This window comes from Ursus arctos, unplaced genomic scaffold, assembly GCF_023065955.2.
Source record: "Ursus arctos isolate Adak ecotype North America unplaced genomic scaffold, UrsArc2.0 scaffold_12, whole genome shotgun sequence".
Lineage (NCBI taxonomy): Eukaryota > Metazoa > Chordata > Mammalia > Carnivora > Ursidae > Ursus > Ursus arctos.
In genome coordinates, this window is record NW_026622786.1 from 43,215,240 (window position 1) to 43,237,510 (window position 22,271).

The 22,271-nt window shown below is 40.7% G+C and overlaps 1 protein-coding gene and 1 pseudogene across 1 annotated transcript in view; both read right to left on the reverse strand.

Annotated features, from left to right (window-relative positions):
- ST6GALNAC3 (ST6 N-acetylgalactosaminide alpha-2,6-sialyltransferase 3) overlaps nucleotides 1–22,271 on the reverse strand; it is a 500,339-nt gene that overhangs the window by 79,660 nt on the left and 398,408 nt on the right. The window lies entirely within an intron of this gene.
- Nucleotides 10,331–14,823, reverse strand: LOC123000985 (small nuclear ribonucleoprotein G-like; annotated as a pseudogene).

Sequence of the window (22,271 nt, forward strand, 5' to 3'; positions counted from 1 at the left end):
TATGTGAATTATATACCTCAATTCTATATTGAGATATGTAATTGAGATATATAATAAAACTGTTTAAAAAAATAGTGTCCTATTCCTAGAGTTTCTGATTCAGTTGCTCTGGCACATAGGGCCTTAAAAAAATGATCGCTGGTCATCCTAATGTGCTTTATCAACTTCTTCCTTCAATTTTCCTGATCTGTCTACTTTAGAAAAATTTATTCGATTTGTCACTCCTGTGCTCTTTTTTACACCTGCTATTTTCTCACTCTCCAGTTGATCAATATCCTCACTCTACCTTTATCCCCAAATCTGAATATCCCCCAACTCCTCTGAACTAATCAATATGTCTCACCCTCTTTGGATCTGGTTCAAATCTTATCTCCAGGAGACCCTGAATGACTGGCCCCCACTTTGCTTTGATAGTTGGCACTTGCTGTGTGCTCCAAATTGATTCATTCATAAGTACTCATTGGCCTCTCCAACCTTTGTCTGGGAGCAGGAAGAAACCTTTAAGGGAAGTAGTTGCCCACCCCACTCCCACCCCATCATTTTACTGCTGATACAAATTAAGTCCAGAGGAACTAGAGTTCAATTCTAAGTATCTGCCCACCTTGCCTTTGTTGACATTTTGTTTTTTAATTATTTCAAGTAATTCCTCATGTACTTATTTTATCTGCCTGATTAGATTACCATCTTCTTGAAGATATATAGTAACTTCATCTCACATGAATTTCCCATGTCTGTTAACAATATATGCTCACCCTAATGAGCCGATATTTCTGGTGTCTTCATGAAATCTCCTCTTACATGATTCAAGGAACCTTTTATTTTTAAGTGCATTACGGCTATTTTATAAAAGGCAACAATCAAGTAGTCTGTTTTCATTTCACAGAAGAGAGAGAATTTAACCTGTCAAGGGAGACACTTAGATAACCTTGGGCAAACGACTCAACTTTTCTAAACCTCCATTTCTAACTATAAAATAACAGAATATCTATTCTATGGTTTTCATGAGTACAAATAAGTTAATGCTTTATGTCTAGGAAGTGCTTACATATGTATCTCCGTTGTAATTGTAGTCATTATGATTATCAGAAGTATTTCTAGCCTAGAATTAGTCCTTAGCAGTCCACATAGTTGAAACGTATTTCTGCTTCAAGCACTGAAGTACTTCATTGGCTTGTTTGAGTTAATACGGTTTCTCAGCTTTCATCCGAGTGTAAATGTTTAGAAAACTATATGCAAAAATTTTTCAAAACACTAATTTCCACCCATCCATCCATCAAACTACGTGTCTAAAGGAACTGACTTTATCAACCAAGTAAACTTCTTGACTCCAGCCTTCAGAAAAGGAAGAGACTGTGTCCCAGAGCACGCCGTCTCCGTTAAGCAGTAACATGTCCCGTGTGGGGTGTTCTCATTAGTGGAGTTCTTCCATCCATTTTCAAGTTGAAGTTTTGTTTTGAAGCTGAGTAAACCTGGCTTAATTGGCTTTTCCCCCTGCAGCAGAAGTTTTGGGTAAGATGTATATCTTGAAATCTAATTACATATCTTAACTGTAACCTGAGAAGCTTAAAATTCACAGATGTACTTTATCTGTCAACTATGGAGACAGTTGGCAAATGCAGGCCATAAAGGTGGAGATTTAGTACCCAACTGCATGAATTGTTGCTGCTTTCCTGTGTTTATTACTTCACAGTTAATCAAGGAGATAACTCCCAGGAGTTTGGTATCTTTCTCCCTATGTTCTATAGAATGAAGAGGGAAGGAGAAAAGAATATTCCCTTTGTAACACATTTCCAACTGGAATAAGGTATTTGCTTCACAAGTCCTTGAGTTAAAAACCAACATTAAATGTTTTAATCAATTTCTGAAATCCTTTTTAAAGCCAACGGACTGGGACATCACATTATTGTTACTATCTGTATACAGTTCTTTTGGTAATACAGTAATTGTATGAATATGTGCATGCAATTAGGACAGATATTCAGAGACAGGACTGCTCAACAACTATCAAAACCATATTTCTACAGTGACCTGGCATTTTACCACCAAGAGCAATTACACCGAAACAATTTTTTAATATGAAAGCTCTAATTATTGAGTAGGAACATGGTTTCTTTGCTGAGTATTAGAACTACAAAAGGTTTCACATGTATATAAGTCTCAAAAATGATGCAATTACCAAAGATGAATAAAACAGAGAAAAACCAAAGTGGCTCTAAGTGAAAAGGAGCAGACTCTTTTTCCATGACCAGCTATCATCAGTGCTACCCAGGAGAGCCTTTAGGAAGACAAGCCTTCCTACTTCACAAGCAGTACCCAGTTTCCTGGAGTAATCAAGGGTTTGTTTCCTAAATGACTAGATACAGGTGTCACCATGTTTCTAGACAAAAGGCCAGGATCATCCACATACTAAGTAAATAAGTAATTATGGCACTGGACCAAGTTACCCAAGAAATTCTGCTGATAGAAAGTTCTTCTATCCCTTTTTTTCATGGTCCAAAATAAGCAGAGCTAACACTTCCACCCTCCTCTCTCACTGTGCATATATTTTGCTACTATTATACAACTTTTCCATGTTTCATTTTTAAAAATAGAGAAATTCCAAAAAAAAAAGAGAGAAAGAAATAAAGATATTATGAGCCAAACATACAAAGACCTAAAAAGAAACTCATGTGAAGTCAAATTAAAATAGTAATTGCTCAAAAACCTTTAAGGTCTCTTGTCTTTTAGGAAAAGACCCAGGTGTTTCCTTAAAACGCTCTGGATAAACAATGTGTGTTATCTTAGGAATGAAAAGATGTTTCAAAATTAGGAAATCTATTAATGCATTACATAATATTAATAATTAACAAATTAAAGAAAAAACAATCCATGATAAGCTCAATAGATGCCAAAACAGATTTAGTGAAATTTAACATTTACCGAAGTTTAAATTCTTAGGAAATTAGAAGTAAAAGGGAACTTTCTAAACTTGATAATTATTATTCACCAAAAATTTACAGCAAGGATCAAACTTAACAATGAAACTTAACGATATCACCATCAGAGTTAGAATTAGACAAGGATGCCTACTGTCACTGCTCTTCTTTAATGCTGTTAGAAGGTCTCAGTCAACCCAATAAAACAAGAAAAATAAAATGAGGTACATATTGGAAAGATAGAAACAACACTGTATTTCTGTATAAATGTTTGTTTGCATAAATAATCCATGAGAATATATAGACCATTAGAATTAGTAACTGTTCAGCAAGGTGGCTAAATACAGGATCAACATAAAAATGATAGGATTTCTACACAGCAGTAATAAGTCATTCAGAATAATATAAAAAAGTACCTCATTCAAAAGAGTAACAAACTAAGAATAAATCTAACATATATATGTTGATCTCTGTGAAATAAATTACAAAATTACTTTCTGATTGACGCAAAAGTACTGAATAGACAAAGAGGTATACCAAGTTTATGGATAAGAAGGCTCAAATTAATCCATATAGCAATGCAATGCCATTTGTATTTTCAACAGGCTTTTTTATGAGACATTATAAACCAATCGTGAAGTTCCTTTAAAAGAGCAAAAGGTCAACAATAACCAAGAGCATTTTGAGGAAGAAGAAAAGGGTAGCAGATCTATCAAATATCCCTATTAGTAATAATAATAGTGATACTATAAATAAAAACAATAGCTGCTAACTTTTATTGAGCATTTATATGCCAGGGAAAAGCCTTTCATCCATTCGGTTTAATAAGATTATCGCTACCATTTTACAGACAAAAAAAAGTGGGGTACAAAAAGATTAAGAATCTCTCTCAAGGTGCCATGGCCAGGCAGTAGCAGAGTTAGGATTCAAACCCAAGCAGTGTGGCTCCTGAGTCTCTGAACAAACCCTATAAAATGATGTCTCTAAAGCTACAGTCATAAACAAAATGCTACAGGAATAGAAAAATAGACCACTGAAACATACTACAAAACTCAGAAAGTGACCATCCCAATATGGAAATTTGATGTCAATAAGTGACCAAAAAAATGGAACATGCAATATGTTGCTGAGATTACCAGTTATCCATGTGGAAAAAATAAAATGAAGCTAGATCCCTTTATATTATATGAAAATAATTCCAGCTAGACTAATTGGGAAAGTAAAAGCCTGAAAGTTTTAATAAAAAAAATGTGAAAGGATATATTTAAGATTTTGGAGGCAGCAAAAGCTCCTTATATAAGTCATAAAAAACCGAAAGCACCCAGTAATAGGTTGATAAATTTTACTCTATTAAAATTTAACTCTCCTATTCACAAAACAATATTATAAACAATATAAGTAGTCAAGCAACAGTCTGGGCAAAGACATTTTCAATGTGTGTTAACGAGGAAGGATTTCTTTTTTTATTTTTTTTTTTAAAGATTTTATTTATTTATTTTAGCTAGAGAGAGAGTACAAGAGCGAGCATGAGCAGGGGAAAGGGAAAAGGGAGAGGGAGAAGCGGGTTCCCTGCTGAGCAGGGAGCCTGACTCGGGACTTGATCCCAGGACCCTGAGATCATGACCCAAGCCAAAGGCAGATCCTTAACGACTGAGCCACCCAGGCGCCCCAATAAGGAAGGATTTCTATCTAGAATATGTAAAGAATTTTGCAAATCACTAAGAAAAAAAACAACAACTCCGTATTCTCCTAAAATGGGCAATGGACACAAACAGGCAATTTTAATAAAAGGAAACCTGATTGGCCAATACACATATTGAAAGGTCCTCAACCTTCCTCATTGTCAGGGAAATACAAATTAAAACAATGTGATATCATTTCCTATCAATAGACTGACAAAAATAAGAATCTGATACCCAGTGTTAAGTACAGAAACAGTTTCTCTCATCTATTACTTGTGAGAATATCAACTGTACAACATTTTGTAGTATACTTCAGCAAAATCAAAGAAAATTGAAGAAACATACCTCCTTAACCCCATAATTTTACTTCTAGGTATGTACCTTGTACTAAGAAACCCTCACACATGTGACAAGGAAATATGTTGAAGAATGTTACTTGCAGGTTTCACTATTTCTTTTTTTTTTTTTTTAAAGATTTTATTTATTTATTTATTCGACAGAGATAGAGACAGCCAGCAAGAGAGGGAACACAAGCAGGGGGAGTGGGAGAGGAAGAAGCAGGCTCATAGCGGAGGAGCCTGACGTGGGGCTCGATCCCATAACGCCGGGATCACGCCCTAAGCCGAAGGCAGACGCTTAACCGCTGTGCCACCCAGGCGCCCCGGTTTCACTATTTCTAATAGGAAAACACTGTAAATGATAAATCCAAATGTTTGTCAAGAGAAAAATGAGTAAGTGAATTGTGGTATAATCCCACAATGAAACTGCATAGCTACATGCAAAAATATGGTTAAACACCAATAACAAGACAGATGGAAAAGACTGGAGAATACTCTAGGATTTATATAATGTGTATAGTGTTCAAACAAAATACAATTTTTATATGCAGCTTAAAAACATGCAACACAATACCCTATAGTTTTATATTGCTTAAGGATGTGTCTAGATAGTCATAATATAAAGACACATACTAGACTGGTAAACCCAAATTCAGGGCAGAGAAAGGGAGGAGCAGGAGCATGGAAACAGGGAAAGGGACGCGGGGACTTCAACTATGCTTGAGATGCTTTGTTTTGAAATTCAACAATGATATTAACAGACCTCAAAGGCCTCTGGCAAAATCTGTGAATTTGATAGAGCTGGGTGGTAGGTATTGGGATGTTCATTGTTTTATTTCATATACGAATATATACATATATATGAATATATCATATATTATCTCCTTATATTTGAAATATTTTTGATAAATAAAAAAGGAGCTGTATGTCAATCAGATGTTGATAACCTGAAGCCTGTTCTCCTGGGAGGTTGTGATGACATAATGATTTCAGAGGTAGCTTCTCTTCTCTTCTAGCAGCCAACTAGCCCATGAATTAAGTGCTATTTATTAAGTGCCTGCCATTTGTCAGGCACAAAGCTAGGTTCTGGTGATATAGTGGTAAAAGAGCCAGACATGGAATGAATATACATCACACTCCAGTGGGATTACAAACGCACTTCTACAAACCATGATAACCGCCATGAAGAGAAGCAGGGAAATATGACGGGGAGTAACTGGGCAGGGCAAGGGGAAGATACTGTGGGAGACACCGAGATCTGGCTACCTGAAAGTTACCCACATCCACCCTTCTGCCTTGCCTTCTTCTACTCTAGAGGTTGGGAGGCTAATATTGGTTTTCCAGACTTCCTTGCATGTGGCACAGTTCTAATCAAGCAGATAGTTAGGAGTCTCTGGGGAGAGTGGCCCTTCCTGAATAAAAAGGCAAAGCCTCACTAGAAGAAAGCCTTTCACCACCCCCACCCCCAACTCTCTCCATGCTATTCTGTCTGCCACATGGATGGGATGCTGGGGGTGGAACAGACACCTTGAGATGATGACGATGGAGGCCATATGCTGTGGGGGGTGGAGCACAGGGATGGGCTCCCAGGTCCCTGATGACATGGCCGAGCCATGGTTTGGGTTGGACTGTTCACGCTGAACTTCTTTTTAGCAGGTTATTAATGAGATTTCCTCTTATTTGGGGGCAAAACCATTCTGAACAGATAGCTTCTAGAAGAGGCGACATTTAAATTGAGAGGAGAGGGAGCCAGCCCTGCAGAAAGCAGGAGTGGGGCAGGGAAGTAGCTGGGTAAACAAGCCCCACAGAGAGGGAAACAGCATGCTTCAGAGGCCTGGCATGTTCGAGGAGCTCAAGGAGCCCCCTGAGGCTGGAGCTTACTAACGGGTGTAGGACTACTGTGCAACTGGCTGGGACTCTGATACCTGACTATCTCAGGTCAAGAACGGTGAAGTTAATGATCAGAAAACAAAGACAGACTCCATGGCACCGGGTTAGTTGCTGTTTTCGGAGACTTCTTTCTATAAGACAAAGAATTAACCCCTAACCCATCTACTTGGATTTTTGTGTGTTCCACCTTTCGAAAGTGAAGTCCACCAAGTCCACCTTTAGTCCAGAGGTACAGCTCTCCGCACCACCCACCTCCTCCACCAGCTAGGTGGGGAAAAAATCAGCATCTCCCCAGTCCCTTGGACATAAAGGGAACTGCAATGATAGGATTTAACCAAAGGCTAGCCAACCGTGTCTCAGGCATTCCCTGCGCCACAGAGGCTTCTATTTTGTTCTCTATTTATCTGAATGGGAAGAGGCCATGTCATTGTTGAAAAGAGTCTGACTTGAATAACACAACAGAAATCCGTTCCTTTAATCCTGTCCTCACTGGGCACTAAGGCAAGGGTTGGCTGACTTTCTAATGTGCTTCCTATTGGTCTAGTTCCTGGATCCTATACTCTTTTGGCAAACAAAGGTTATTTTACAAGATAGTATTTACTGAGCACCTGGGTAGGCAGAGTGCCAGTTCAGGCAACAAGCCCATGGCTTGGAAGAAAATGTCCATTTTCCTCTGAAAAGTCTCAATTTGATGGGTATTCTGCAAGTTTCCCCTTGGTTATTTTAGAGTAGACTTGGTTATTTATTATTCGTTTCCGGGCCTCTCCCTCCTCTTCCCTTTAGCTTTCTGTAACTAAACTATAGCCCACCTAATCCTTTTAATCTTTCATCCACGTCCTTCCCTGAATTCATTCATTCTTGTTGCTATTCTCTGCACTTCTTCCAAATCGCCTGAGCTGCCCCAGTAATGAGGTGGTGGGAACAGAGCGTGCGGTGCCAGGTGCTGCTCGGCTCGAAGTGTCCACAGAGGAACTGCTATTCCGCGCCCTTCTGCACCGGCAGCCTCAACCTGGCCTTCCCTTTCATCCTGCCAGACTGCCTGGCTGGCCTGAATTTAATTTGCAGACCACTCTGCCCCCTGGGCCTACTTTGGCATCGCTGCGCTCTGGCGTCTGCTTCCCTGAGAACAGCGCTGTGTTTGGATTCTCTTCCCCCAGGTGGATGCACTGCCTTGCCTTTTTCAAACGCTCACAAAGTTATTATTCCCAGCCTACATACCTCAAGTCTCAAAGGTCATTTGCATTTTATTTCTGTTGCCTGAGCTGCTCACGATACTTTCTAAATTGGAATTATTAGTGAATTTCAAAAACGCGCAGCTTCTTCCTTTTCTCCACCCAGGTCATGAATAAGAATCTTAAATAAGAGTCAGACCCACAGTTGCAGCAACAGTCTATTAGGCGGCGCATCTTCTTAATCCTCCTTCAGTGGTAATCCCTCCCCCAGCAGCTCCCTCAGAACCTTCCTCGCTTCCAGCTTTTTGGCCAACTTAAAACCCACATAGCCAACCTTCCAGATATTTATTGAGAATTGTGCTAGATACTATGAGAGATTCTAAATCATGGAAGACACGATCATCACCCTTCAAAAGGCTTCTGTCATTGAAGAGTATATACGACCTTCAATATTTAACAAGCATCTTAAATGTGCGAAGCACGATCAGGTGCTGAGGTTCCGAATAGGAAAAGTATAGAGTCCCAGCGAGTTTCCACCGTAGTGGATAACGGCATGGCACGTGATTACAATAGAATGTAAAAACAATAATGACATGGACACTTGGGAAGTCAATCTTTCAGTCTTAGTCTCTTCATCTGTAAAATGGAACCAACCTTCTAAGTTGTAGTTAGGACTTACATAAGATGAGGTATGGGCAACACTTGGCACGGTACCTGACACAAAGGGTTAACAATGTTATTATCAATAATAGTTGCAAGTATGATGATATAATGGTTATTTTATTGTTAGGAGTAGCATTACAATAACTTCCACATTCAATCTGATTGACCATAGCTGTCTGGAACATTGTGATGAGATAATTCAGAAAGCTTCACTAGGTCCACTAGCAAGGAATACTGTGATGGATGCCAATGCCATGATGGACAGGAGGAGGAGACAGCTATGTAAGTGTTAACAGACCCCGATGTGCACATAGAACTACACTACACTTGCCAATGCAGCCCTCTGACTTAGGAATGTCACAGAGTGCACAGGAGGCAACAAACTGACTTGGCATTTCAGGATAGGAGGGAACTGATGTCCTATTGTAGGATCTTATGTCACTCTGTGTACTATTTTAATTTAGAAACCCCAGAGTTCTTAAGTTCTTAAGAGGTCAAATGAAGCTGGGTGTGGATAAGAACTCCTGCTCCCAAAATGAGGTCCTTCCCACCCAAAGCTGTTGCAGAGACTCCTGCCCAAAGCTGTTGCAGTTTGCAACTGTTGCTCCATGACAAAGTTCTCACTGATCTGCAGCGAAATAGGAATGATAAGGCCAATGGAGACAAGATTTCATGCAATGAGATGTCCTTAATTTAAAGAACGGATATTATGTTCTTTCTATTTTGGGTGTTAAAATGTCATCTCTTTCACAGAAAGATGCTCTGAAGATTTCCCCTTCTGTATCAAGCTTCAAAATGAACCATGAGAGACTGTGGACTCTGGGAAACAAACTGAGGGCTTCAGAGGGGAGGGGGGTGGGGGAATGGGATAGGCTGGTGATGGGTATTAAGGAGGACACGTATTGCATGGTGCACTGGGTGTTATATGCAAACAATGAATCATGGAACTTTACATCAAAAACTAGGGATGTACCGTATGGTGACTAACATAATATAATAAAAAAATATTAAAAAAACAAAACAAAACAAAACAAACCCAAAATGCTCTAAGTTCCATTATGCTTATTTCTGTGAAATCTTATCTACTCCATGACTTTAATACCATCAATATGCTGATAACTTCTAAATGTGTATCTAGTAGCAAAATACTTCTCTAAACTTCTGATTCATATATTTGCCTGCACTGGACATCTCACAGGCACCTTGAATTTAACAAGCCCCAAACGGGACCCTTGATTGTCTCTTCCTGCCTCAATCTGTCCTTCTCTTGGTCCTTCTATCTTGGTAAATGGTATATGAAATGGCAAGTTGCGCAAGGCAGGAATATAGAGTTATCCTTAATACCTCTCTCTTCCCTCCCTCATCCCCTCATCTATCAATGAGTCTCAGCAATTCTAGTTCCAAAACATTCTTCAAATCCAACTACTCACCATCACATGGCCATCGCACTAATATCAACAGCGCTGGCCTTCTGTTCCACCTACCTCGCTCTTGCCTCTCCTCCTTCTCTGCAATTCATTGTCCAGTGACATCCAGATAACTCTCGGCATAAAGTTAAAAATTCTTATCATGGGCTTAATCTAGGTACAATTTTCTTTCTTTTTTCTTTTTTTACTATTACCAAAGTTTATTTAAAAAAAGTTCAATGTGAAAATGCACATGACCTGATTTTTATATTGTAGTAAAACAGGTGTGATAGAGAGAGGATATTCAGAAGCAGTTGATTTCTTCTGGTGAACACACTCATTGTTTATACCAGTTCCAAGGCTCCTAACATGATGACACCATTTCCTCATATTACCACCAACCCACAGTTCTGTTTCCCATAGTTGCCATCTTCACACATTCCTCTATCACAAGATTCATAAAGGGATCGAACCCCTGCAATATTCCTTGGACGTGTCTGCCACCATTTAATTTCAGTGATAATTTCTTGTCCATAAATGCTTTCAACTCAGGAGGGTGAGCATTGCTCATGGTGTCTACTTGGTGAGCTTGAATATGCCTCCAAACCTCCAAGCACAATTTTAAAGAAGAGTTCCCTGTCCTTCTCTGTCCATATAAAATTAATGTGTTATATGCTCTCAGAAAACCTTCAGAGCCCCTATCTCAATGTGAATCTTATAAGTGTTAGTACAATTGATTAACAACTATTTCCCCCACCAAGACTATAAAATATGAGGGCATGGATTATACCTAGCTTTGTTTTTCATTGCACTACAGGGCATCCTCTGGTAGATGCAGACAGTATGTACTTGATAAATATTCACAAATTAACAAACGAGTGCAAAGGAAAAATTTACACATCTTTACTTGGTAAAATGAAAAGGTGACTATTCTTAGGAGGACTCCAAGTAAGAATTTTTTTCCTGGTCTCCAAAATACAAAGTCTGAGAATTACTGCTCTGTGGCCTCATCTGGGGCCTCTGGATACTGCAATGGCCCATGCACATGGCCTCTGAAAGCTTGTGGGAGGTGCTGGTAGGGACCAGCTAATCGGTGGACTGTTCTCTGCTCTTTGGGATGCAGCAGTTTCTTTGGTCTAATTGTAGTTCTGGAGCTCTGTAACTCTGGGCATGGGCCATTACAACTCTTAAGTAAATGCCAAAGGAGAAAAAGAATAAAGAATCGTGGTACCCGTCTCAAGTTAAAGCTTTGCATTTTAGAAGAATTTATCTGTTGTGCTGATACTCCAAAGAAAGAAAAAATTATTTATGGTAAAACCTGCCCGTACACCCATTGGCTATACAGTATCCCAATTCATAATATGTGGACTATAAATCAGAAAAGCAAGATTCGAAGCCAGCCAATCAGAGTTACATTCCCAGTGGCAGCTTGTGTTACAGCACTTGGATTGCTCTGTCAAATAATTTATTGAGATCCAGATGCTCCAGTTCCCGATCTTCCCCGAGTAAGTGGTTGTCAGGTACTCCTGTCCAAAAACAAGGCAGTTGGTATTTAACTATAGGCTCCCACACTTGTCAAATGATCTCCAAAGAATATGAAATTGCTTGTCATCTTTGTCAAAATTACATATGAATGGGATATTTGCTGTGTTGTAATTAAAAACTCAATTAAAAGAAATTCTGGAATCATTATCAACTTTTTCAGGCCTGAGTTGTTCCACCAAAAAGCAAGCTGTTTATAGCTTCGGCTTTTACCAGCATTCAGAAGATGGCTGAATTCCAAAACAGGCCCAAGGAAAGGATGAGATCTGGACCAAGGTGGAAGCATCTGAAAGGGGGACGACAGCAAGGTGCAGACAATGACATTGCCCGTTAAGTGGCAAGCGCTCTAATTCCAGCACTAATGTGTGTAACTGGAATTCTATAATTAGACAGTATCATTTCATTAACACCGAGGACCACTGTCCCTAATGAGTCTCTTCAAAATGAACAAACGGGAGGTAGGTTATCGTTATGGCTCTCATTTATACGGGGCCTATCTACTAGACGCATATTAGCGGACCAAATTAATTGCATTACAGTGGGTGCCACTGAATGTAAGCACCTTTGGTTCTGAGGGAAACGATTACTCTAAGTGGCCGATCATTAATCGACTACAGACAGTAGGCATCAGTGATGAGAGAGAAGCAAGTGTGTGTGGGTATCTGGAAAGGAAACTCATCATTGTATAGCCATCTAGCTGAGGCTGGATGAGAAAGCAGTCCCAGGCTCTGCCTGAGCAAGTTAAGCCAGGAAGTTTCTTAAATCAGGGCATGAATTACTATTAGTAATAATTCAACAGCAGCCTCCATTTATTGAGAACTTACTATGTACTAGCAAGAAAGCTAAGCCCTTTAAATTCATGATCACACTCAATCCTTACAACCACCCTCTGAGATATGCCTCATAGTTTGTAAGACGTAAACAGGAAACAAATCAATTTGAGTCTAAAACCAGTACCCCCTAATCATAAAGTTGTGCATTCTAGATCCAGATTCAATAGAGACCTGAGACCCCGGGGTATTTTACTATCAGCCTGGGCAGAGCTAGTTCCTGGGCAGAGCCAGTCATTTAGGTGTGATGCTGACCCAAGAAACTCCTCTGGGCATTTTTTCCCCCTTCTATTCATTTGGAGATTGTTTAGACATAATGAAAATCACTATTATTATTTTTTTTAAGTAGGAAATGGCTTCATCTTTGCTTCTGTGATTGCAACACTAACCAGAGAATAGCAGTGAAGCCTGATTTTTAAAAAGCAGCGTTGATTCAAATTTTCCTAACTTCCTATTAAGACAGAAGGGGTAAATAGTACTCCTAATCTGTAGCTTAAATCTTCTAATATCTTCCCTTTTGTACAGAGCTGCCCATGGCGTTCCCCTGTCAGGTATGACAATGGGGATGACTCAGAAAATCTTCACTGTCTTAATTGTGATTCGAACTATGTGATTTCCATAGCAGGTGCTTCACTTTTTGAAAAAGTGAAATGAAGACTTAAGTGCGACCAGAGCAGAGTATGCATATGGACGGAAATATGGGAAGAAAGTTGAATAGAGGACTGAGGACTAATAAGGCAAGGCCCCTGAAAGCCAGAGTACCCATCCAAAGGGGAAGTGCTCCTGGGACGGTTGGCCCCACTAGCTGGATATCAGTATTTATATTTTGGGATGCAATAGTTTAGAATTTACTTGAATGAGGACAACCAATGGGTATTCTAGAGGAATACCCCGTGTGTTGGGGAATCCAGCACTGCTGGAGAAAAGCCCATGCATGGATGTGGGAGAGGAGCAGCATGAGAACCAAGGGCACAGAGGGGATGTTTTAATGGCTGGTGGGAGAGCAACCCTGAAAAGGATTATGAGGGACTTCTGAAGAGGATTTCATCTGCTAAGTCATTTTATGTGGTCCTTTGGGGAAATGAGTAAATACTATGACCTTTGTCCTAACCCAAAAGCGTGACTTACCTCTCCTTCTCCCCCCAGTCACCCTCTCTCCTCCTCCCAGCTGTCCTTCTGGTCTCAGAGGCTTAAGAGTTTATGTCCTTCCTGTTAAGGTCAACCTCTTCTATGGATCTCCCTTTCCACTACCGCCACCTCTCCCACTTCTTTTGGAAACATGCTACATTAATTTTTTTGTTTTATTATAGAGTCTTACCTTTTCCCACTGTTGGTTCATTCTCTTCAGCCTCCAACCTCCAACTCCAACTTCAACTACTCTACTCTTACAATATCCCGCTCCTGATTCTGCATTTCCTCTAGCTGCCATCTTATCCTTCTACTTCCTCCCATCCAAAATTCTCTGCAAAGAAAGACTGTGCTCACTCGCCACACATTCACTCCTCAGTTGACTGCAGGGAGGTCTGTGCTGCCACCTTGTAGTGAGATTGCTCTAATAAAGTCCCCTAAAGTCACGGCTTTCTACATTTATAGGATGTAAGTCCTTATACGGGATTTCATTGCTTTAGTTTCACTTCGGATCTTAGCACTTTTCTGAACCTCTATTCCTCTGACCTCTGCGATATGACACTCTACTGGGTCCCTTCATACCCCATTTCACTGTCTCCTGCCGTTGTCTTTCTTGGCTTTCTCATTGGCCCAACTTCTAAAAGCTGGCATTTTTAGGTTTCTGTCCTTACCTCTTTTCTCTGAGGGTTTTAACCACTACTTTTATGCTTATGACTTACAAATCTGAATTTCCTACCCAGATATATTGTTCACAATTCAGGGCCATCTATCCAATTGCCTCCCGGACACCTTCATTCAAATGTCTTATAGAAATCTTGAGATAAACATGGCCTAAAATATCTTATCCCCTTTACCTGATTCTCCTTCAGTATTCTGTATATAAATTGTATACAAATCACGTAATCAGGCAAACTATAAGCTTGAGGGTCATCCTCAACGCTTACAAAATTTATCACCATACATTGCCATCCTTTTCTCTTTTTCAGATTTGCCCTCTCTGTTCTATCCAATTCTCCCTGCTCGAGTTCCTGCTCTTACCACCTGCCACCTGGCCTACAGCAATATCCTCCTCAGGCTCTCGAAGGCACCTCCCAGATTCCCCCAGAGTGCCTATGTTACGCCTTGGCCTCACTGGGTTTCCATCACCAACAGTATAAAACCTGAACCCTTCACATAATATGCAGGCCTTCTATAATCTGCTCTCTTGAGACTCATCTTTTGCTGTTCTCTGCTTGATATTTTAAGCTCTAGTCATACTGATCCTTTTACTAACTCAGAATATACTGGGCTATTTTTCACCTCAAAGCTACACTCATGCTGTGTCCTCTTCCTGGGAGTCCCTTCGTCCCCTCTCCCTAACTTTCTGTGACATCCCTGAGTCTCAAAACTTAGTCAGGGATCTCATTCTATGCTCCTAAGCACCCAGCATACCTCTATCACTGCACTTACCACTGCATTTACAATGACATTCTCTGTTTCCCCAATAGAATTACAAATCCTTGAAAGTAAAGATGAGTATTATTATTTCTCTGAGTCCTCCGGTGCCTAAAGCAGGTCCTGATACATGGCAGGCATGGTTCTGATTTTTACTGCATACAATAATAACAGAAACAAGTATGTGATAGGACTTCAGATTTTTTACACTGCCTTCCCACACATCTCCTTTAATTTTCATGGCAATCCTTCCTGGCTATTCAAAATGTATATTTTATTTTAGTTTATACCATATGGAAATAATTGGCAGCTTTAGCTGAGACTACCTGAGAAACCCAACACAGAAAGACATTGTGAGAAAAACAGCTCACCTTTATTTTAATACAAATTTATAGTACTCTCCTGAATTAAGTTCATGAATCCAGAAATACCCTAAGCCACCACCACCACCACCACCACCACCAACAACAAAAACCAGAAACAAAACTAAAAACACAAGGTGTTTTTTTAAAATTCCCCATTCACCATGTAAGTCATAGTTTACTCCAGTGTTTCTGAGCTCTAAAACCAATGATTCATAGTTATTTTGCTATGCTGTTGTTGTTAATGGAACATTTTACCTTTCTATTTTTCCAGCGTTTTGAGTAGAAGGCTTAATCTTTTCTTCGTCCAAAAATTTCCAGTTCATCTGGAGTTCCCAGTTCTCATTTTGTATTTTTACCTGATTTTTTCCTTAACTTTTAGATAACAGACTAATTCACGAGTTGGATTTTTGTATGTAAAAGCATTCAAGTGAAAGGCTGTTTGATTAAGACTTCTATTGCCCAGTAGAATAGTAGAATAAAATAGTTATTAAATGCTATTTTTGCTCATGAAGCAAATATGGTTAAGTTATAAAATCTGTAACCCATCACCAACACCATTTAATGTTTTTTCTTTCAGACAAATAGTTTTACCTCTTGACCTAGAGAAAAAGGAACCTTATAGCAAAAAACAAGCTTATGCATTAAATGCTGTTCAGAATTTTAATAATGGTTTGTCCAATATTTGAATTCACTTCCCTAAAGATAAGAGAAAGCAAATTACATTATTTAGTTACTTCTTCACTACTAAAGGGAAAAATATCATCTGCATAGTTATTAACACATTCCTGCTCTGTTTCCATTTCTAAGTGATTGCTCTACAGAAAACAGTTGTTTTTTGATAGATAGTAAACACAAAACTCAGGATTCTTGTTCTAACATCTTTATTGGCTGCTACATGATCTTGAAGGAACAAATTCCTTTGCTTCATTTTACAAATCCATGAAAATTAGAACTTGCCCATTACCAAAAAGACAACAGTTTGGGCCTAAAAGAAATCAGACTGTTGTCTGGTGATTATTGTCCTATAAACGAAAACTATTAATTTCATCAGGGATACTAGAATTTCTCGGCTTTGTTTGCACATAAGCATGAAGAGCAGACTTCCAAATGCCAGACAAAAGACTGTTGCAAAGGCTAGTAGATTTTCTTAAATTTATAAAAATAAATAGTAAAGATTTACATAGCACTAATTTTGTGTCAGACACTCTTCTAAGCACTTTACTGGTGGCAAGAATTTTGTCCTAATCATTCTAGGAGCCTAAGATCAGAAGCCGTAGGATATGCTCTCATTTCTACCCCTCCCTTGCTCTATTGCCTTGAATACGACTATTCTGTATTCCATGCAGGTGATTTCATATTGAAGACTCTCTTACTTCGTGTTGAGAAATTGTTAGGGAAGTCACAGAAGCTTAGCAAGGTAGAGTGAACAAGGATCTGTGAAATCATTCAGTTTAACCAGGACCTAGAGAAGCTTTCTGACACGCCAGGTGTTGCACACCCACTCGGCAGCAGATTAGAAACGAGAACATAGTATCCTGACCTCTGTATATCCTACTATTCCATATTCCTTTTCTCCTGTGAAAGTAAGATACCCATTTGCTTCAAACAAATCTCCTGATCACCTGCAACATGCCAGGCACCGTTTTAGACACTGGAGGTATAGAGGAAGAGAAAATACCTCATTGAGTCATGCTATTCAATTCACTAAATAAACAAGGATTTCCTGAGCCCCAGTTATGCACCAAGCTCCAAAGAAGGTCTGCAGAGGTGGGGATGGGTGGAGTGGGGGAGGGAAGAGTACAAGACATGGTCCCTGATCTCCAAGGAGTTACACAAAAGACAAGCAGAAAACATGAAAACCCATAGGAAAATTAAAAAACCCCAAACACCAGCATATAATTAAGCTATAGGACAAATGAATACCAAAGGATTTCAGAGAAGGGGAGATCCAGAAGGTGGGAGGGATCTGAGTATGTACATCACGGAGAAAGCAGAGGTAAAGGTGATGCTTGCCTACCACGGAGTACGCAGCAACCAGATTTAGAGACATGCATAGACTCTAAAGGACAGTGAATAAAGTAAGGAACAGATGAAATGTAATATATATCATCTGTGTAAATCCAAATACATGCACATACAACAATATTAATTATTTGGCAAAAATGTATGCCATCAAAAAATGCACGGAAAACAGAATGCCTGCCTAGGCAAAGGGGGAAGGGAAGAGGAATAAATAGAATACATTAATTAATTGATTGATTTATAAATAAGATCAGGGCCCCCACAGACCAATGATAAAAATGTGTCATGACCTGATTATGTCAACTCTCTGTTGTCAAGTCCAAGGAGAAAATACGACATGGTGTGCAGTAGGCGCCATGGACCTTTGCAGGACATATAGACCATCTTCACACTGAGACAGGAATGAAAAGGTGATCTGGGTGAAGGGACAGTATGAGACGGGAGAGACCATTATGGCGGGAGAGGAAGGTGCATGTGGAGAAAGTGGAGGAACTATGGGTGAATATATATGGCTTGGGTGTCTTACAGGAGCCCTCTGAAATCAGGCAGATTAGATTGTTGGTGCTCTGGTGGGAAATCACTTGAGCCTCAGAGCCGATGGGGTAGAAACCATGCACTGAGGGCGTTGCCTGAGCAGGTGAGCGATACAGAGAGAGAAGAGACTGAGGAAGGAGAGCCCGGCAGTGTCCAGCCTCTGTCCGCGGGATGGAGGACGCAGGTGGCGAAACATCTGGGAATTCAAGGTGTGTATGGACGAGGGCCTGAGTGAGTGGTGTTTGTGGGAAAGAAAGGGGCATGAAGAAGGGACGCCCACACTGTGAGCAGATCGCAAAATGTCACAGGGATGTATCTGTCTGTTTCTTTGTGTAGGACATTTTTGAAAGTTCGCTTCAGCGTAGCTGTGGTTCCTGGAAACAGTTAAGTGGGTCACTTGCTGAGCTTTCCTTAGTGGTAGATTAATTAGCCAGCTGTAACTCCCGGATCTCTATTTTTAAATAACGACTTGCATAAATCTCCAAAGACAAGAACTCGCCACTAGTATACAGCATATTCCGGCAGCTGCAAGTTATTATGCCCAGTGGAAATTAAATATCTTTTAGGGAAATCATGCAAGATCTCGTGACAAATATGAAATTAACCCCTGCCACCTCTCTGCCCAACTCATTTCTTCGCTCGCCTGCCATCCTAATAAGCAGAGTCTCTGGGGTCCTGAAATGACAGCAGAGTTGGCAATATTTTAAAAAGGCATTATTCATCTATGAGCATTAGCGAAACATAGAGCCTTTGTCCCTGATTGAGCTAGAAGCTCTGGAAATCAAATATCAGTAAACACACACGACAGGCCCCTCCTAAGAAACTATTAACCCGTGGTCAGGCCGAGATGCTTATAGCTCCAGGGATGTAAACAAACAAGCAAACACACCATTTTATTTATCATTTTAGGTGTTTTGTTTCTTTCGCTTAACATCCTCAAATCCCCACTTCTCCTTCCCTCTGTCCGAGTGCAATATCATTCTGGTTCTTTATTACTTCTTTCTTTACTTAAAAGCTCCAGATTTCAGGTCACATGTGACTTTTTACTTTCCCTGATCATTGCCCTTTTTTTTTTTACATTAGGCTTGGGTTCTTGTAGTTTGTAGGAGATATGACACCATGTCCTCAGTCAGAGCGAAAACAGGAGAACGAGCAGGAATAGTAAGAGCTGGTTACGAGTGACCCTGAGAAAGCTGCCACACCGTCAGGAAGGGTCCTGAGGTCTGGCGCACCTTCGGGTAGTCAAAGGCCATTTGTAAATGCGTGTTTCATAAAAGGACAGTCAACACACTGCCATAATCGCCAAGGGAAGGACTTGATTTGTTTGGCCATTTTCAATAAAGGGCAGAAGCCACACACGGTTTTGGCAGGAAACCTACTCCCTGGGTGGTTGAAAATGGAAACCTCAACTTTCCCAGGTCATTGTAAAGACACCCTAACAAATCCCTGATTTCCCACGTGAGCAGAATCTAAGATCTAGGAGAGAAAAAGAAGGAATGCCTCTAGAGAGACAGTATAATCTTGGGTCCTATGCAAAGCAGTGGAAATCAGTAGGGACCTGAAAAGAGAAAGGGAGGTGATGGCTAGGACGGCAGTCCTACATGGAGAAGCCCAGTGCTCAGGCCCATCTCCGTGCAGGTCTGTTGCTCCTCCTTCAGTTCCCATCTGGATCCCCAGGCCTTCCCTTAACTTTCCACAGGCTCCAGGACATCTCCAGCTCTCGCAGGAAAGGCTGCAAACCCTCAGGCTGCCAGGCAGCACTGTTTTCTTCTTTCATCTGAGTCCAGAAATGGCTGCAGCCTGGGCCTTGACCTTGACCCTGTGACCTCCTTTGTCAAGAAGTTAACACGGTTTTTGCCTCTAGCTAATGGTTTCCAACATCACAAAATGGGAGTCTATCTTATCAATTACGTGAACTTCAGTCTTTGGCATAAAGGTCATTATTGTGTTATGCATCTGGAATCACATTGTAATGAGGCACATCACATTCTCTTACAGTCAATGAGGGGGAAAAGAAGCACACAAAATGGAAATTACGCCTAAAATGACCTTGCTGGATTTCTACATCTGGCTAGCAGAGCCTGTTTCTATACATCAAGAAACTGACGTGGCAGCTCTGTCATACCGTCGGGCAGCCCAGTCCCATGTTAGCAAACATGCTATTATGGAACATATGGCATAAGCCTATTAGTAGTGTGCACAGTTGATGCATTCCCCGCGTAGTGTACCCATGATGTTTACTGATTCACTGCCACCCTGCCCCGGGCTGCTGCCAAACACGTCAGAGAAATAAAATGGCATCCATATTTGCATTCCCAAGTTATTCCATATTTACACATGCTAATAAAAACAAAAGCTTGCTTTTTAAGGAAGGGGCAAGATCCGTAATCAATTTCCTGAGAGGCCCAAGCGTTTGACATGTACTGCATGCATTGCATTCGCCAGAGTAGCAGCTTAGAAAACAGAGGTAGGCTGGCTCTGTGATTTCTCACCCCTTGCTGGGCCAGCCGTAGCTGAGAGCAGAGAGGTACCCGGCAGAGCCAGGGGTACCTGCAGATCACTCGCTTCCTCTGCCTAAACAGCTTGCCTTAGATTGTTGTTCCGTGACTGAACAAATATTTGATGAACCAGCGACTGAATTAGCCCTGTGGACAGCCATGACCTGATGGGGCCCTGAAACTCCTCTGCCCCTTTCATTAATAACCAGCTCCCTCTCCAAGTTCCTCAGCCTTGCTGTCTTCACTGGAATATAGCATTTGGGGTCATTCACCAGGACATGAAGTTTTGGTTCTGAAAACCACTGCTCTGTGGTTTTCATGAGCAAATCACTTAACCTCTCTGAGCCTCAATTCCCTTATCTATAAAATGGTGAATTATCCTATTTGTCTTACAAGGATTCTTTAAGTTACAAGAGACGAACAGATTCAAAGTATTTTAAGAGAACACAAGAATAAGCTTATTAGCTCATTCGGCCGGGAGAGATATTGGGCTATTGACCAACTCAAAGGATGGGGACGTGGGCCTCAAATGCTACAATCAAGACTCAAAACCACCAGAACTCCCTTCTTCCTCCATCTCGCAGCTCAGCCTTGCTCTGCTCTGGCTTCATTCTCTTATTGCAGCCGTATCTTCCTCACTTGAATGAACTCAGCCACTTTTAACCCTAATTTCACATTCTTCTACAATCATAAACCCAGAGGCAAAGCTGTTTTTTCTTCAAGTTCAAATCCAATCCTTCTTTAGTATGCCAGGGGAGGCCTCTGATTGGCCATGCTGGCTCACATGCCTACCTCAGGACGAGAAGTCTGTGACTGACCGGGCACGGGGTTGTGTACCTAGGGTAAAAGGTAGCGGCTAGAGGGAATTACCGAAGGGGGTTCAAACCTCGCTGAGCAAATGAGGCAAAAATAAAAGCTACCACTCTGCAAGCTAACTCACCACGTTGTTGTGAGGATCTAGGCAAAGAGCAACTGCTGCGAAACCATGGGTTACTATCGTAAGTCAATGGCTTCGTAAGCTGCCAAATGTCATAGGAGTGCAAGCATAATCACCACCACCTCTATTTATTATTTCTCTATCCACGGCTGGAACCCACTCCGGTCAGTATTAGTGACGACTACAATGATACTAGCTGACATTTCAGAAGCAATTGCCGCATGTATGGAACTGCTTTTCTGAGCACCTTATCTGTATGAAGGATGAAACCGGTACTATTATGGTTCCCAGTTTTTACATAAACAAACTAATGCAAAGGGAGGTAACACAACTTCCTCAAGTCACTTAGCTAGAAGTGGAGTGAGGGTTTGGACCCAGGGAGTCCGGGCCAGAGTTCACACTCCCAACCACCAAGCCTCAATAACTCCTGCGCTAGAAGGATGAGGTGTAGGTTGAAAGGCAACTAATATTTTGCATTATACTGTGTATTTTGGTGATTGGATCTATTTCACTCACAGTTGCATAAGTATGCCACTCTCAAGGTCTACCTGACTGGTATGAGCAAAGTAGAGATAATTAGAACTGGGCTAGACTTTTATTTGAGTGCCTGAATATCATTTAAATAATAGTGCTTTTGAAAATGAATATGCACATCCATTTTCCTAAAATTCAGAAAAGATGCATAATATTCAGGTGCCTAATAACTTGGCTGCTAGTTAATCATGCTTGACACTTATATAGCACTTCACCTTTTAAAATCACTTTAGAATATGTTAGTTCATTAATCCCTACAAGATCCATGTGAGACAGGGAAGGTCTCTGCACCTGCCCCTGATCTCCCTTCCTTCCAGTATCTGAATACTTGGCGGCCCAGGGAGGGAAGAAAAGAATTGGATAAACCAAGCAAGGAAACAC